This window comes from Oryzias latipes, chromosome 21 (assembly GCF_002234675.1).
Source record: "Oryzias latipes chromosome 21, ASM223467v1".
In the NCBI taxonomy this organism is placed as follows: Eukaryota; Metazoa; Chordata; class Actinopteri; order Beloniformes; family Adrianichthyidae; genus Oryzias; species Oryzias latipes.
Genome location: NC_019879.2, coordinates 12,912,227 through 12,929,930, shown reverse-complemented (window position 1 = coordinate 12,929,930; position 17,704 = coordinate 12,912,227). Strand labels below are relative to the sequence as shown.

Below are 17,704 nucleotides of genomic sequence, written 5' to 3'. Positions count from 1 at the left end.
CTAACTGCAGGAACACAGAGCAGAAGGCTGTAGAAGGTCCTGGTTCCTGGTGTTTCATTAAACATGTCTAGACGAGTATTGGGCACTAACAGACACGCTGTCACACAGTGAAGCATCAATGATGCAGCAAGGAAGTTGTTGCCAAACCGATTCGTCAGGTAACTAATGACCTGACAACACGCATAACTGAAGAGGTTGTGTTAGGACTGAAAAAAATAACATTAATTATCCAGTTAGGTCAACGTTTTTACTGACACCATTATTAAATCAGCTAACTTGGGTGGGTGAAGGGAGGATGTTGGCCAAGCTAACATCCATTATGATCAACACCTCTCACCCACTACGACAGTGGAAGCACTAAACAGCTCCTTCAGTTGCAGACTGTTACACCCTCCATGTAGGAAGAAACGGTTCGGCAGGTCATTCATTCCAACAGCTGTTAGATTGTACAATGCCACAGTTTAAATATGCATGTCTATCATGCATCCATAGCCCATCCGAACATATTGTCTTTTACCTTATTTTATTTTATTATTACGTATAACATATGTTAAGTCGTAACAGTGTATATAGGTGTAGATTCTTCTTTTTGTTTAATGTTCTTACTTTTTTTTATTTTTGCACATTTTAAATACCCTGTCATTCTTTTTGCACATTGCTGTTGTTCTTTTTTTGCACTGATCTGCTGTAACAATTGAATTTCCCTAACGCGGGATCAATAAAGAATATCTCATCTCATCTCATCTCATCTCATCTCATCTCATCTCATCTCATCTCATCTTATCTTATCTTATCAGGTATCAGGTACCACTTATCAGTGGTAAAAAATCAGAGAGTGATTTGGAAAAATCAGAAAAGGTTACATTAGAGAAATAAACAATGATGTCATAAAAGAACAAGAATATTTAAAACTATTTGTTTAGAAAAGAACATTAAAGTTTGAAAGTGTTTGCCTGATGTGGTAAAAATGAAGCAGATTCCTCACACATATAGATCAACCCACTATATTTTAAGCATGTAATGAAGGACATTTGTATTAAATATCTGCAGATCTTTGCATAGCAGATGATAAATTATAACAAAAGAATTATATACAGAGTTCATCATTCAAATAACCATGACATCATCATTTACTCTTTGATCTTCTACTCTTTGATAGTTAAATGAAGAAAGTAGATTATGAACCTGCAAAAGAAGTGTTCAGCAGCAGCATTAGACTGAATTAGCCTACAGAGGAGCATCTATAAAGATGTTTCCAGAGATCATGCTGCAGTGGCTTTGAAGTTTTTCCTACATGGTACTTTCTATGAACCTTTTCTCTTTTCCACAATAAATCATATCTGTCATTAATGAAAACAAGGACCCTTTTTTCCGGCTTAGCTGCTTTATTTTGAAATTCCAGCCTTTGAAGTATTTCAGTACCAGCGCATTAAAACCAGCAGGACACACCAATTATGAACCCCCCCTGCTGGGTTGAAGGGTTGAAACCTCCAGCTTTCTTCATTTATTCTGACTTAACTGCAAAGTTTTCTCTGTACATCCGGGACGAGTCCAGCGATCTTCATCTCTGAAGGCTTCTTGGCACTTTCAAACAAAAGCTCAGGAGAACAGTGACAGTCAGAAGTATAGAGGAGAGAGTTCTCCCGAACTTCTTTTGAATTATTAAGCTGCAGCAGATCTTCACTCTCCATGTGTCGCATAATTACTGACAGACTCTTTTGAGAAGCTTGATAAACTGTTTACTTTTGAGCTTAAAGAAAGCTAATTCCTTGGCGTCTGAGATTTTTTACAAAGAGGCAACTCTAGCTGCTTCATAGAATTGGGAAAAAGCGTGATAGCTTTAAAATGATAAATATAAAAACCAGAATCCGATTGGTTTGAACAAAGAGGTGGTAAAAAATGGCAATTAAGGTACACCCATATTTCATCCGTCCATCCATCCATCCATCCATCCATCCATCCATCCATCCATCCATCCATCCATCCATCCATCCATCCATCCATCCATCCATCCATCCATCCATCAATCCATCCCTGAATCTATGTCGGGGTCACAGGGATGCTGGTGTCATGATGCCTGTTGGACTCCTCCCCCCTCCAACACTGCCAGCCATGCTCCTTCTAATCACCTCCAGCCGACACCACTCATCTCATCTACTGCTTAAAAAGAGACCCAACGCCTCAGTTCAACACCAGTTCGTTAACCTCTATGGTGACTAGTCTGGTCTCATGTCATGTTAAGTCTCGCTACTGTCTTAACCCTCGCTTTGACACTAACCCTGATCTCCTGCTCCAGGAAACCCTTGTCACGAGTGACGTCAGTTGGAACCTCGGATCCATTCACAGCAACCCACCGGACCTCGTCATCCACGCCGACCGCGTTTGTACCTCCAGCCTCGCCACTAGCCACAGCTGCCTCTGGACCAACGTCTACGCCTCAGTTCTCCCAGGAATCAAAATAAACTTCTTCTTACCTGTCACTACCAGTCTCGCTCTCTCTGGGTTCCAGCATCTGGGTCCTCCCGCTTGGAAATCATGACAGAACGAAATGGCCCAACCCCGGACCCAGCTGACCCGGAAGAACTGCGTTTCGCCGTCAGTCAACAGGGCATCGCCCTGGGCCGCCAAGCCGACGCCTTGTCCCAAATCGCTGCCGCCCAGCAGGAACTCTTTCGACGGCTAGATGGACTCACGCAAACTTTGATGGACGTTTCAGGGCAGTTAGCTCTGCCGGCTACCTCGGCATCACTTCCGGCCCCGGGTAACATCGTCACTTCCGCCTCCGGCTCATCACGGGAAAACTTCCGCATACAGCCAGAGCCGTTTTTCGGCAATGTGGAGGCCTGTGGCGGATTCCTCCTCCAGTGCCGCCTTCTCTTCCAACAAGCGCCAAGGTACTATCAATCCGATCACAGCAAGATAACACTTATCATTAACTCACTTCGTAACAAAGCCTTACAGTGGGCTCAGGCTTTCCTAGTGGTCAACCCCATCTATCACCTCACTTTCGAACGTTTCATTAATGAATTCCAGCTGGTTTTTGACCAACCCAAGAAACAGGAGGAAGCTGCACGTAAGCTACTAGCCTTAAAACAACGCAACCGTCCTGTTTCTGACCATATCATTGATTTCAGAATTCTGGCGGTGGAAGCCGGGTGGTCAGATCCAGCGCTAAAGGGAGTGTTCTACCAGTCCCTCAACGAGAACATAAAGGATCATCTGTGTACGCAGCCCGAGACCAATACTTTTGAGGAGCTCGTCACAGCTGCCCTTTGATCCGACGCCCGCCTGCGGGAACGACACCGCGAAAGACCCCCTGCATCTCGCACGAGTCCGGCCCTGCCTACGCAGAATGCTGCACAGCAATTCACTTCTGGTTCCCCTCCCGAGATCCGTCATAACCAGATGGATGAACCTATGCAGGTGGGACACTCCAGGCTCACTCCTGAAGAACGACAGAGACGTCGGGAAGAAGGTGCGTGTTTCTATTGCGGCAAGATCGGACACCAGGTTAATCAATGTAGGGCCCGGTTAAACTCCGGAGCCCCCCTCTAGAAGACAGGCCGCGGGTGGCTGATGTTGACTCTGCTTCCAAAGCCTTCCTCCACTTACCTGTCAAGCTTGTTCATGTTACCGCAATCATAGAGTTACGGGCCTCAATCGACTCTGGGGCCGAACAAAGTTTAATAGATCACAGCCTTGTTTCTCGTCTAGGTCTATCCACGGAGAAACTTCAGGCCCCCGTTAAAGCTACCGGTTTGGGTGGTCAACTTCTGCCCATTATCACTCACTGCACCGAACCTGTTCAGCTTATCACTTCCGGCAACCATAGAGAAAACATTCGTTTTTTTTGTTACTCACTCTCCTCAAAATTCGGTCGTGTTGGGGTCTTCTTGGCTTCAACAACACAACCCCCAATTCGATTGGAGCCGGCACACTCTATCAAAATGGAGTGATTATTGCCTTGCTACTTGCCTTAAATCGGCCGTTCCTACTATTAGCAATCCCTCCGTTATTGAGCCTGAGAAGGTAGACTTATCTCACGTACCTGAATGCTACCACAATTTACATTCTGTTTTTAGCAAAGCTAAAGCTAACTCTCTGCCTCCTCACCGGCCGTACAACTGCTCCATCAATTTATTGGAGGGTGCCTCGCTTCCCAAAGGCAATCTGTTTAACCTCTCTGGTCCCGAGAAAGCAGCTTTGGAGAGTTACATCCATGAGGCACTTTCTTAGGGACACATTCAACCTTCTTCCTCTCCCGTTGGCGCCGTTTTTTTCTTTGTTCAAAAGAAAGATAAGACCCTGCGCCCGTGTATCGATTACCGTGGACTCAACCAGATCACCATCAAGGACAAATACTCCCTTCCTCTAATCTCCTCCGTATTTGATTCCATTCAAGAAGCTCGTATTTTCTCCAAATTAGACTTGCGGAATGCTTACCACCTCGTCCGGGTCAAAGAAGGAGACGAGTGGAAAACCGCTTTCAATACTCCCTTGGGGCATTATGAGTACCTTGTCATGCCATTTGGGCTTACCAACGCCCCCGCTGTTTTTCAGTGCCTTGTGAATGACGTACTACGCGACTTCATCAACCGCTTCGTATTCGTTTATCTCGATGATATCCTCATTTATTCCACAGACCCGGTTCAAAATCAGGAACATGTCCGTCTGGTGCTTCAGAGACTTTCTGAAAATCAGTTATTCGTCAAAGCCGAGAAATGTCAATTCCACTCCTCTGTCATCCCCTTGCTTGGTTATATTTTCGGGGCAGGTTCTATTCGTCACGATCCCGCTAAAATTGACGCCGTTTCCTCGTGGGAGCCACCCTCCTCTCGTAAAAAGCTCCAGCAGTTCCTTGGTTTTGCCAATTTCTATCGAAGGTTTATCAGGAATTATAGTGCCATCGCGGCCCCCCTCACCCAACTCACGTCCACTACTAGGGCTTATGTTTGGAATGACGCGGCTCAGAGCGCTTTCGATACCCTCAAAAGACTGTTCGTGTCAGCCCCCATTCTCCTCCAACCGGACTCTACCAGACAGTTTGTGGTTGAGGTGGATGCTTCAGACTCTGGCGTTGGGGCCGTACTCTCGCAGGGTGAGGAAAAGACTGGCAAACTTAAACCATGCGCCTTCTTCTCAAAAAAACTCACGCCGGCAGAGCGCAACTATGACGTTGGCAACCGGGAACTCCGAGCAATCAAGTTGGCTATTGAGGAGTGGCGTCATTGGCTGGAGGGAGCGGTCCATCCCTTTATCGTCTGGACGGACCACAGGAACCTTGCGTACTTACGATCTGCCAAGAGACTAAATTCTCGCCAGGCTCGGTGGTGTCTGTTTTTCGATCGGTTCAACTTTGTCATAACCTACAGACCAGGAAGCCGCAACGTAAAGCCAGACGCCCTCTCCAGAATGTACTCTTCCACTGACAGTCAGGACACCACCTACACCAGCATCATCCCTGACACCTGCATCATAGGAAACTTAACTTGGGACATTGAAACCAAGGTACTACAGGCTCAAGGTGAGGAACCCAACCATCCTGCCCCTCCCGCTGGGACCCTGTATGTACCTTCTTCCCTCAGGTCTGAGGCTATAACTTGGGCTCATGCATCTCGAGTAGCATGCCATGGAGGCATAGCGAGAACTCTCAGCCTACTCCTTCGTCGTTTTTTCTGGCCCTCCATGGGTAAAGACGTCAAGGAGTACGTCGCAGCCTGCTCCACCTGTGCTCGCTCCAAATCCACCTCTTCTCCGCCATCTGGTCTGCTCCATACACTGTTCACTCCTAGTCGCCCGTGGACTCATATCGCGGTCGATTTCGTCACCGGACTACCCCCCCCTCAGGGTAATTCCGTCATCCTTACCGTTATCGACCGTTTCTCTAAATTTGTGCATTTCATTCCCCTGTCTCAGCTCCCCTCCGCCGCAGAAACTGCGGAGGTTCTGGTCCAGTTTGTCTTCCGCCACCATGGGATCCCCTCGGATATCGTGTCAGACCGAGGGCCCCAATTCGTGTCCCAAGTGTGGAAGGCCTTCTGTTCCGCCTTGGGGGCCACTGTCAGCCTCACCTCAGGGTACCACCCTCAATCGAATGGACAGGCTGAAAGGGCCAATCAGGAGCTTGAGACATCCCTCCGTTGTCTGGCCGATCGGAACTCCATGGACTGGTCAAAATACCTTGTGTGGGTCGAATATGCTCATAACACCCATCCCTCCTCTGCCACAGGTCTATCTCCGTTCGAGGCTGCCCTCGGGTACCCACCACCCTTGTTTCCATCCCACGAACTGGATCTGGCTGTGCCCTCCATGCAGGACCATCTCCGGAGGTGCCAGGATGTTTGGCAGCACACCAAGGCAGCACACCAAGGCCTCCCTCCTTCGTACTAAGGAGGTCTATTGCCGATCAAGCCAGGTCTCATGTCATGTTAAGTCTCGCTACTGTCTTAACCCTCGCTTTGACACTAACCCTGATCTCCTGCTCCAGGAAACCCTTGTCACGAGTGACGTCAGTTGGAACCTCGGATCCATTCACAGCAACCCACCGGACCTCGTCATCCACGCCGACCGCGTTTGTACCTCCAGCCTCGCCACTAGCCACAGCTGCCTCTGGACCAACGTCTACGCCTCAGTTCTCCCAGGAATCAAAATAAACTTCTTCTTACCTGTCACTACCAGTCTCGCTCTCTCTGGGTTCCAGCACCTGGGTCCTCCCGCTTGGAAATCATAAGAGCAGGAGCCAACCAAGCTCTAACCTGTTTAGGGTACACCCTGACGCTAAACAGTTGGTCAGTCTGTAGCTGGGCTACATAATCACACACATTCATATTCATAACAAACCAATGTTTCAAAATTAGGAAAAATAAGTATTGAAGGCTTAAAATGGCAACCTCATAGATGCTTTGTGTAAACCAAATATAGACAAAAACAAAACAAAATAGAAAAACATCTGTTTCCAGTTGAAACTTTAAAGGGGTTACAATTCCATCTCCAATTATAATTGTGTTTTTGATGTTTTTCACATGTTTTTTGTGGCATTTTTCTGGAGGACGTCTAATAAGAAAATTACGATTAAAATTGCATTTTTCATTCAAATTGTTGTGAATCAGAAGCAGACAAAAAAATGCAGTCAAAAAAGGTCGTATTTGTGAAGATGAAAATAAACAGGGCGATTCCAGTCTGATTCATTCAATTGCAGACAAATAGATCCATGTATGTCTTTGTTTTCCTCGTCTGACCTGTCTGGCTATAAACTGTAAAATAACACAAAAAAAACAACAACAACTGGATAGCTTCAATATTGCTCACCATTTTATTTGCACCATTAATGTTAGGTTGGGGATTTAAGGAGCTTTAAGATAGCGGGAGAGTGTGTAAACAGAGAGCTCTCAGCGATGGGGGTGGCGGGTTGCTCTGCACCAACTGTCCCGCCCACAACTACTCTGCAGATTCTATGTTCTAGAAAATGACACAGGTTTGTTTTTATTTAAGCTAAAAATGGAAAAGACTCACCAAAAGACAACTGGGAATGGTGTGACAATAGATAAAAAAAATGGGACTTTAAATTTGAGACACTTCTCAGATTATTGTTGGGTCATTTAGGTGCAGGTTCACTTAGATTGGTTCTAAGCAACAGTTCACTGGTACTGTCCTCCAGGCTCAGTTCAAATGAATGCTAACACATTTACATCTTCCTTTCATAAGGATTTTCACACATTGCATTCTCTGAAGTAAACACAAACAAGGAAGTGTACCAATCTGCCAATAAACGACATGCTGCACCAACTGCTGCTTGTTTGCTCATAACAAGACTGACCACATAACAAAAGGAAAAGAAGACCCACCAATCATACTTTTAAGCCAACTATTAGACAATAAGCACCTTCAGCTCCTCACTACACAACTTCTTTGCGATTCACCTCTTTTTAGAAATGTGCTGTCAGCTTTTTTTTGCCCAACTCAATCTGTGAAAGAGGTCAACACATCATTTAGTTTCTTTGTTTTGATTCTCCTGTTTAGGTGGTCTGCAGTCCCACTAAAGTAGAAAGCATTGGAGTCAATTTGCAATGCAACTAAGACTTTCATTCTCAGTCTGGTTGCAGACTTCAGACACTGTAACGTTCCACTCATGCACGGTTCAAACATCACCTTATGAAATGGATTTAAACATGTTCTGTAGGCAATTCCTACCTAGCCAGTATACTGGCTGAAGCTTTTTTGGGGGAAATTAAAACTTCATTAAACTCAGTTTCATATTTATTTTTCTGTTCAGGAGGACAGGGCAGATGGCGCCTTCTGGGTTCTCTCTTCTTTAGCTTTTGTCTTTAGTCATTTCTCTTTTATTAGTGTTTGTTTTTTTGTATTTTATTGTGTGGGGCTTATTTAATTATTTTATTGCATGAATAGGGATTGGTGTTTTCTGCATTCTTGTTTGTTTTTATGTATAGCACCTTGAGCTGTTTTTTTTTTACATGAAAGGTGCTTTGTAAATAAAATGAATTTGAAATTTGAATTTGTTCTAACACATATATTGACTCTCAGTATTCTTTTTTTCCGACTTTGTTTGAATCCAAGTCAGACCTTAGTGAAATTGCTCTGGTTATGATGTTATTTTTTTAAATCAAAAAACTTCATGACCCACACAAAGCCAAGTATATTTTCAGAAGTTTGCACAGGAGACCACCCTAAAAAAACAGACCTCCTTTACCTGTTGGTTCTTGTACTTGTTTGGCCTCTTGAATAGGAATCTTGCTATCAGGTCTGAGATCTACAGTCTGTCTATTCTGTGTTGTCATTTTCTGCTCTATTTCCACCTCTACCCCCACAGGACACAAACAACCCTGGCAACAAGCAGCGCAGTTGAAAGAGGACTGGATGTTGCCTGTGTGACTCCACCCTCAGCCACTCTTTTGATTGGACAACTGATAAATAATCCAGAGAGAGGCTTGCTCCCAAACAAAAAGTGTTCATGTTCCACTAAGCCTCCTCAGCTGGGATGTGGACACTCCTGCTGAGCTTGTGCTGTTGAGTTAACAGGATAAATGGGATGAACAAAGAGTCTGCTCTTCTTCTTAAATCTGTTAATTCACACTTTGATCAGCTCACCTCTGCTTTTCCAGCATACATAGGAGCAAACTTCCACCAGTTTTGATATATGCCGTTCTTTTCTTTTTACACCTTTTATGCTCATGTTTTCAACCACAAACTTTCCTTTTTGATGTTCTCTGTCTTCTGAATAATCCTGTTAAAGCATCAGGATTTGTGGGGCCCTAATAAAATCCCCACTCTACTTGGAAAAAGTGGAATCTTTGATCACCTTTTGATCACACATTCAGAGGGAGTCCATGGATCCACTCTGATCACAGAAGCTCACTTTCAAAGAGGTGACATCTGAATGTGAAAAACAAAGCATTGTCCCTGTGGAGTTTCTGAATCCTTTTTGTTGTTTTTTTTAAACCTTTTTTTCTTAAATTAAGAAAAAAAAAGTTCCTACCATTGACTGTATATGAGAACTGGACTGAGTGACTGCTCCCACCTGCCGTTCCAAACAGGAAGTAGCCAAACCAAAATCCTGCAGACTTCTGTAGAGAAATACACAGATGTTACTCAGTCATTCTATTTTTCGGAATAAACATTCTTATTCTGATAACTTTTTTTTACATGTTCTGGCTAATCCTATCTTTTTCATGATATTTTTTCTTTATTACAAATTATTCATGTTATAGACTGACCAATCAGATGCGACGATAAAAGCATGTGGTTTCACGAAAAATGTTTAAAACATTCTTCAGAGTCCACTTTCAAGCGGTGGGCGTGTGATCTTCCAACAAGCTCACAGCTGATTGACTAGAGGGGTTCCCAAACATTGACTCAGACAGACTCGGAATAATCACTGACCATTTCTGGTTTCAACATCGATATTGCATTTTATTGGAACCAGAAGTGAACTATTTTCTATGGGTGACGTCACATTCACTTTGTACAGTTCAATATAATCGATGGTTCCTACACATAACACAGCTGTACGAAATCCTGATTTGAGAGCTTTGATCTGCTGCAGACCTCGCCCCCTCCACATACCACTTGTGTTAATTCATAAATACCTGCATGTACTGCCCTTTCAGTTTCTTTGCAGTAACAAGGTGCATCTAATTGCAATTTTTTGCACAACAGTAAAAACACAAGACAAATCAGGAGTAAAAGGTATGAATTTTATGCATTTAAACCAAATTTTAAATTCCTTCTAATAACTAGATTTACAGATCTTAAGATGCTGATAGTAATTAAAGTCACACCAAAGTGAAAGTGTGAGCTTATTTTTCAACACATTTGAATAAAGTCTTACATTGTCTGTTGTATTTGACTTTTGACTGAACCCTTTACTCTGCATGTCACTAATTTGCAATATATCATTAAAATGTAATGATTAAATCCAGGACTCCAATTTAGCATTACACTGTATAGACGGAGTTTCCTTTCTTTGTTATGCTGACAATAGTCAGTTCTATTATTGCTGCACTACACCACTACTGTCTTGACATCAAAGACGGGATGGCCCTGTTTTAATGACAGAAACTCCTGTGACCCCTCCTCAGTGGAGTTGACCCAACTCCAATCTTCCGCTCCACATTTAAAACAATCTGTGTCAAACCTGGGTTTTAAAATGGACAGTGACTTTGGCCCTGAGTGTCAAATTAGCTCAGGTGTAAAATCCAGCTTCTTTTATTTCTGGGAGTTGGTGAAGATAAAACTTTTTTTACCCAAATGCATTTTAAGACAGTAATCAATGCTTTCATTACATATTGGCTGGATTACTGTAACTCTCTCTATTTTGGAGTTAGCTAGTCATCCCTCTCAGGTCTCCAGCTGGTCCAGAACGCTGCTCGCTCAGGTTCTGGTTGGAGCGTGTAAGAGGGACCACATCAACCCCATCCTGACTACCCTTCACTGGCTGTGAACTTTAGAGTTCATTTTACGATTCTTTTATTTGTTTTTAAATCTTTAAACAATTGTGCACCACCATCTCTAAAGCTTCTCTGCCCTTACACCCCAATCAGGTGCCTCAGGTCTGCTGATCAGCGTCTCCTGGAGGTACAGAGGTCCAAGAGGATGCTCTGGGGGTAACAAGCGTTTTCAGTCTGTTCACCAAAGCTGAGGAATGCTTTGTCACTGGGCTATGGAAGCATTTGTGTCTCATATTTCAAAATAAAATTCTATACCGGAAATGCCTTTTCATTTTCACAATGCAGCGGCGTCCGTTGACTCAAAAATGAAATGAAAAATTAATTTGCAAAAACGGCTTCTTTTTCTTCTCCAACACTGCTCATTCTGTCACTCAATTAAAATGATGAAGAAAATGGCATTTGAAATTTAATTTTCAAAAGGTCCTTTAGTAAATGTGTACCAAAATGCAATTAGAAATATCCAATTTGACAATTAAAATAAATTCACAGAAATGCTTTTTCATTTTTACAATGTTAATTGACTCAAAAACAAACCTCCAATTTTTTTTTTTCATTTCTACTTCAACACCTCGTATTCTGTGACGTAATTAAAGTGATACTGCACAGAGGGTATTGGAGTACAGACGAGGACATTCCCAGGCAAAAACCCTCTAACTGGAAATGTGTATTAACAAAATTAGCTTGGCTTTCTTATAATTTTTTTCCAATTTATTTATGTTATTGTTTCTAATTAATGCTAGAATACTCCCAGTACGACCACCTCTGGTCAGAGTACTGGACCTATGGTGGATTTTGTCTACTGCACAGATACATTTACGTACCCTGAGATCGAAGGCCACATCGACTGTTGTGAGAAGTGAGAAAAATTTCTTCTTTGTCTGTATTCATTTACATATTGTGAATTATTGAAGTTTTACACACACTGGATTATATATCTAGCTTTATACCCATGTTATTAACATTTCTCCTGTTAACATGCCAAAACCTCAGAGAGTACCCCATCAGGAAGCTCTGGAATGAGCCAAGCAGAACCTCTGATTCTGCTACCTTATTAAGCAGCCAAAGTCCAAGTGAAGGAAATAATAGTAGCTTTGAAGGTGCCACTTTGTCATCGCGTATAAATTTGAATAATTGGCTGTCTTTAATTTTTATCCAGACTTTACTGATAATGACTTTTTTAAGAGACTGGACAACAGATCCTGATGTTTACAAGGCAACCCAACTTGTTTTGATGACACTTGCTTGACAATGCTGAATTTAAGTTGGAAGGTTTGATCTTAGATCTACTGAGGAAGATCGTGAAAGGAAGATTCTAACTTTCTACAAAAAGCAAGGAATTGACTGGGCAAGCCCATTTTCTGTTATACTGGGTGGTAGGTATTTGTTGTTTAATGCGTTGTACTGTAAGCTATTGAATAAGAACAGTGATTTCAACTGAAAAGTAAAATATTTTCTAAATACTAGCCTGTATTCTGCCACATTAGAGCTTTCAAATATATTTATGTCAGGCTCCACTACTTCTTTTAATTACAGCAACTCCTTTTTCAGTCTTGCATTATATGCCAAAGTGATTAGTCCAGGTGTGCCTTACTGTAGCAGTTACAACAACCATAGTCAGCCAGATGAGCGGGCAATAAAAATGATTGAAATATACATTGCCCTTACATGTACGCATCCACCCTAAGTCTAAAGAGTAAATCTGTATTTTAGGTGATGCTGCTGTTGGGGATGGGGTGAAACGCCGTTTTCTTTTGACGGTAATAGAAAAAATCCAGTTTGGATTTGACCTTAACCTAGGTAAATTTTTAATGAGATTACTAATATGTGTTGTGTGTCTGTGTGGATGGTGGAATAGGGGGAGAGGTAGAGTTTAGAATGAACGAAGTATGAAAGATATGGGGGGGAATGAAGGAGTATGTGTGGTGTGACGCGTATGGATCATGTGAGAAATGAAGTTGTCCGAGAGAGAACTGGTGTGATGCGAGAGTTGGCTTATAGAGCAGAGCAAAAGGCACTGGGATGGTTTGGACATGTTGAAAGAATGGAAAGGGGGCGTTTGGTGAAAAGGGTATACGAATCTGATGTGAGTGGAGTGAGAATGAGAGGAAAACCACGAATGGGATGGACAGAGGGTGTAAAAAGAGCGCTAAATGCAAGAGGGATGACTGTGGTGCAGGGGAGAGAGGCTGCTCAGTATAGGGATGGATGGAGAGAGTTTGTGTATGAATGAATGGATGGGTGTGGTAGAAGTCTGGTCTTGGGATGAAGCGGCAAGGGGAAACCAGCCTTGGCTGAGGCCCTGCTCTGGAGGTGCCCACACTGGGCTGTGCAGCTGACTCTGGTGCAGTGTGGTGTGGCTTAGACCAGGCCTTAGACCAGTCACACACACACAAACACACACAAACACACACAATCACACACACACGCACGCACACACTGAAGGAGGAGGATTTGGGGAAGAGAAGGAGGAAGGTAAGAATGTGTGCCCCGTCTAGGCTACCCCACCTTGGTGGGACACAGCCTGGGTATATAGATAGAATATAGATAGACTAATATTTGTAAAGGTGTATTACATGTTGCCTCAAACATCAGTATTTTAGTTGTGTTAACTGGTTCTAACTAGTTAATCTGATGTATTTGATAGATCTTGAATGGTTTGTAATAAAAAGTGATTTCTAATTGAGAGCAAAAGACACATTATGCTGTAGCACAAGCTCAGATTATTAGTTTCATGATTCTCTCAAATTTTCATGAACTGAAAATGATCTTTCATGCAGTTGAAACCAGTAGTTTACATAAACCCTATCAAAACACACACATGTTTTTATTTGTCACTGTTAAAAATAAATGAGTTCTTTAGACTCTGATGATGAGCTGAATCAGGTGTGTTAAACCTGATTAACATTAAACCATGCAGTACTGTGTTCCCAGAGGACCAGGGTTGGGAAACGCTTGTTTAGGCATTCATGCCCTGTTCTCCCTCTCCAGTCAAGCTGCACATGGTAAACGCACTTATATGTGCCTTTTAAACTTTCACGTTAAAAACTCTCATGCTCACGCACCACTATACAACTTTTTAAGTTCATTTTTTGACTCATTTACAAAACGCTCATTGAAGGTTAAAACAGACCAACTTTGACCAATAAGGGACTCCGATTTGGTAGTGACAAATCGGAGTAGCTGTCTTTTGAATTCACAGAAGTGTCAGCTGATTAAAAAATGATCATGAAGGAGAAATTATTGAGTGTGGTTTGTGTCCAGCCCAAATTATATGACACCATTCATATTGGAACAGAGCTGTAAAAGAAAAAGCCTCTTCCAACTGTAGGTATATGTGCTAGTATTGGGTAGTGACAGACCACTGTAAACACTATATGCTAAACGTGCGTTCAAGAATGTGATCACATGCCTTGTGTGAAAATAACTTTAAATGCAAAGCTTTAAATGTCTTTTCAATACTCTCTCAACTGTCTGTGCACTCAAGGAGTTGAAAATTACACAAGTTAAGTGCAAAATAATTTCATAGAAAGCAAAGTTTTCTATGGAAAACTTTGGCAGCCATGAGACTGTGAGGTCCACCAGTGTGTGCAGCAGAGGGAGTTCTAGAAATTACCGGAGTAGAAGGTGTTGATCTTGGCCAGCTCTTTTTCACAAGCCTGGAAGAACTTTTCTTCAAACTTGGCGTAGTATCTCTTAACGGTATCCTCGTCTGTGACTGCAACGACAAACATGCTTACAGATGGGAGGATTTTGTAAAGTGGTAAACTTAGCGGAGCGGTGTCTGAACGTCAGCCAAACACAGCAGAACTGATTGTTCATCGTTTGTTTGAATCGTGTTCAAAGAGGATGTAAAACTAAGTCATCTTTTCTCCATGCAATCAAATAGAAATAAAATACACAAAACCATTTGTATGTCTTGAGGAAGAGCAAGAGCTACCTCAGGCCTCATGAAGCCCGTCAATAAATTATGCAACATTTTGAACTTTTTACTGGCAGAATGTGACAGAGGTCATGGGGTTCATCCATCTATGAAAAAAAAAAGAGGCTAATCGTGTCTGCACTTTCGCTTTCTGGTATTTTTTGTTGATGTTTCAGAGTTCTCTGCTAACTGAATGATCCACATCTTTGTGTTTTCATGTCTCGGGGCTACAAACCTCTAAAGCAGATTTTTTATTTTCTGTATGAAATATATGTAAAACTTTTTGAAATTTCATTAAAATACACTAAGTAAAGTGAGGCAACAAAGTTGCAGATGGCACATGTGTGATTGTGAGTGCAGCTACACAAATAAAAGATAATAAATCTTTATTAATTAAATTAAATTAAATTGAATTAAGGTAAATTGAATTGAATTGAATTAAATTTAAAACATCTACTTCCACACCCACTCAGGTAAACAGACTGTGTGCTTTAATGAAACACATTTCTCACTGGTTCTTTAGCCTAAGAACTAGTCTGAGTGTCATGACCCACCATATGAAATCTGTCCAAATGTTTGATATGTGACTTTAAAATCAGGGACAAAGAGAGGACCACTGATCCGGTTTCTATTACTGAAAGTTCCTGTTGAATATGTTGGCCTCATGCTCTAAAGAAAAAAATCTCTTAGGGATTTTTTAAAGGGCCAATATCATGCTTTCCTTAAGCCTTTCAGAGTAAACTATTTCCATATATATGGTCATATATTACCTTTGGCACACTAAAGAAGGATTTTAAAATAAAATATTCGTTTTTTCACAGCTCATTTTTTCTACCCGGAAGGAAGAAAACTCAATCTCTGAAGCACGCTTTCTCTCCGTGTCGGCACAGCCCATTTCATGACATCATCCTGGAGTTGGCCTCGACAGCGTGTCTGCGTTTTTCCCACAAAAACAAACCTCATCCAAACTTTAGCAAATGTGCATATCGTGCATATCAAAGGAAAGCGTTTTGCCAATCACCACTAGCTCCACAGAGAAAATGGGTTTGTGTGTGTTAGCCTGGAGGCAGTGCGTGGAGCACAGACTCTTCCTGGAAGGAGCTGTTCCTGTCTTTGTGACGTCACAATGTGAGGAGGCACTAATTTTTGTTGATTGGGAGGGGCTGGTGTTCAAAGCACAGGTATTTATAGGAACGAATGGATCAAAATACCACTTTGGAGTTGTTTATAGCAGGGACTGGACAGTATTATACACTTAAAAACCAAAAAAGTTGATTTTGCATAGTATAGGCCCTTTAACACAGTTGTCAGACTTTTACTTAGGGAAGGAACACTTTCATGTCCTCTTGGTGTGAAAGTTCATCTGGACTCTCAGAAATAAACAAGTGGAGGTCTATGAAAGTTGGCTTTCTGGAGATCTTCACTTTAGTGTGGATCATCTAAGGCAGTAGTGGTCCCCAATCTTTTTCAGGTCACTGACCGGTTTAATGTCAGACAAAAGTTTCCCAGACTGAAACTGGCTTATGGCTGATCCGGGTGTCAGAATTTTTTTTTTTTAGCATCCAGTTTAGCTTCATCTGCTGTAAAAAAAACATCTGCTGTTGGTTTAAACTTTATTTGTTCACTAGATTTTATATAAGAACCATTAAAATGTCATGTAGATTTTACTTATCCCATAGTTGTAAAAGTGGAAGCTAAAAAAAACAGGTATTTCATCCAACTTTTGAGGTTAAATGGATAAAAACAAAAAATTAATAAATAAACGCTCATAAATAAACAGGTATTTTCTAAATAAACTGGAATCCATCGTTTGAACAACTTTAGCAGCATCCTCATAATATTAGACAGCTGGTTGCTGAACATTATGCATTATAATTATGGTTTGGGGGAACAATTGTCACAAATCCATATTTGGAGTAAAGACTCCTGGTTTTTGTCTGTTAAGTACAGATTTATTTTTCTTTGAAGTTGAAGATTCTTCTTTTGTTTCCTCACTGGCTTTTTTCTGTCAAAAGAAAACTTTCCAAACATGTTAACTTTTTTTTTTTCTTTAACTTTTCCTGTCCAACAGCTGAGCAAACAGGTGAGAGCTGAAAGCCTCTGGTGTTGGACATATTTTACTGTAACAAGAGGGGATCTGAATATTTTGACACATTAGGTGTATATTTGAATGAACCCCTTTTGTAATTTAGGCTAAACTTTTAGTCATGACATCTAGGGTATTTTTTTCTAGGAAAAAGTAGAGTCCTTTAAAAGGCCAATCAAAATGTGTATGAGAACTGGACTGAGTAAATCTGCCCCGTTGGCATTCCAAACAGGATGTACCCGCCGATTCCCAGAAGCCAAAATCCCATAGAAACAAACAGCTATTTCTCAGTCATTTGTCAGAATAACTGTTCTTGATCTGATGCTTTTTTTGAACATTTGCTCGCTAATCTTAATTTTTTAAACTATATATTTTTTTCTGTACTACAAGTTATTCACCTAACAAACTGCCAATCAGATGCCTAAGTAAAAGTGTGTAGTGCCTACCGGCCCCCCACATCCAACTTTTGAAACATTTGATAGATTTCATTCAGCCAATGACAGCAGGCTTCGCTTCACAGAGCCTCTTTTAAGTGGCAAGGTGTGGACTTTCAACAAGCTCACCCCTGACTTGAGAGAGTAGTTGCCATAGAAAGGATGACACAGACCGACTTGGACCAATCAATGCTTACTCACATATGGCTTCAACATGCCGACGTCCTTTTTGTGAAAAAATGCAACTGAATTTAATTAATTTCTCTGGAGCCAGAAGTAATTTACCTCTGGTTTGTGTGAA

At 41.8% G+C, this 17,704-nt stretch overlaps 1 protein-coding gene across 2 annotated transcripts in view; it reads right to left on the bottom strand.

Annotated features, from left to right (window-relative positions):
- LOC110017416 (gastrula zinc finger protein XlCGF57.1-like) overlaps positions 1 to 17,704 on the bottom strand; it is a 151,379-nt gene that overhangs the window by 30,919 nt on the left and 102,756 nt on the right. For both annotated transcript variants that reach the window (XM_023950484.1, XM_023950486.1), the window contains 2 exons: positions 14,578 to 14,679; positions 9,536 to 9,581 (listed from right to left, as the gene is read on the bottom strand). The gene's annotated coding sequence lies outside the window, so the exon portion shown is untranslated. The remainder of the gene's footprint in view (positions 1 to 9,535; positions 9,582 to 14,577; positions 14,680 to 17,704) is intronic.